This window comes from Nannospalax galili, unplaced genomic scaffold (assembly GCF_000622305.1).
Source record: "Nannospalax galili isolate Female #2095 unplaced genomic scaffold, S.galili_v1.0 C47664501, whole genome shotgun sequence".
NCBI lineage: Eukaryota > Metazoa > Chordata > Mammalia > Rodentia > Spalacidae > Nannospalax > Nannospalax galili.
The window spans coordinates 1-554 of NW_008450561.1; the positions used below are offsets into that span (position 1 = coordinate 1).

Here is a 554-nt window from a genome sequence, read left to right on the forward strand (position 1 = left end):
GTGTGCACAGAGGAGAGACCTGATAATGAGCAGAGAGCACCTTTGGACACAGGAATTGGAACCAAGGACTCTGAGAGCATCATCAACAAGCAGAAATGGGGGGAGGACTCGGGGTCCCCAAAAGGAGAGGAATATGATGTGTATCATGTGACCCAGACTTTAAGATCTGTGTAATTTGATCTGATCTACTGACTACAGATAAATTAGTTATCTACCTGGAAAGAGGAATCAAAGTTAGGGTGGTAGGGACAATGTTCTTCCATAACGTTTTCTGTATTATCTAAATCTTTTACAATAAGCATTATTAAGACTATACTTTTCAGGGATCATTTCTATAGTTTGTTACAATAAGCACTATTTTTCTTGAGACAGGGTCTCCTTGTAGACCCAGCTGGCATGGAACTTGCTATGCAAACCAGGCCGGCCTTGATCTCATAGAGATCCACCTGTCTCTACCTCCTGAGTACTGGGATTAAAGGTATGTTGCCACCACACCCAGCTATTTCCTCCTCTTCCTCCTCCTCCTCCTCCTCCTCCTCCTCCCTCTTCCTCCT

At 44.2% G+C, this 554-nt stretch overlaps 1 pseudogene; it reads left to right on the forward strand.

Annotated features, from left to right (window-relative positions):
- Window positions 1–306: 306 nt before the first annotated feature.
- On the forward strand, window positions 307–401 carry LOC115069080 (annotated as a pseudogene).
- Window positions 402–554: the final 153 nt, after the last annotated feature.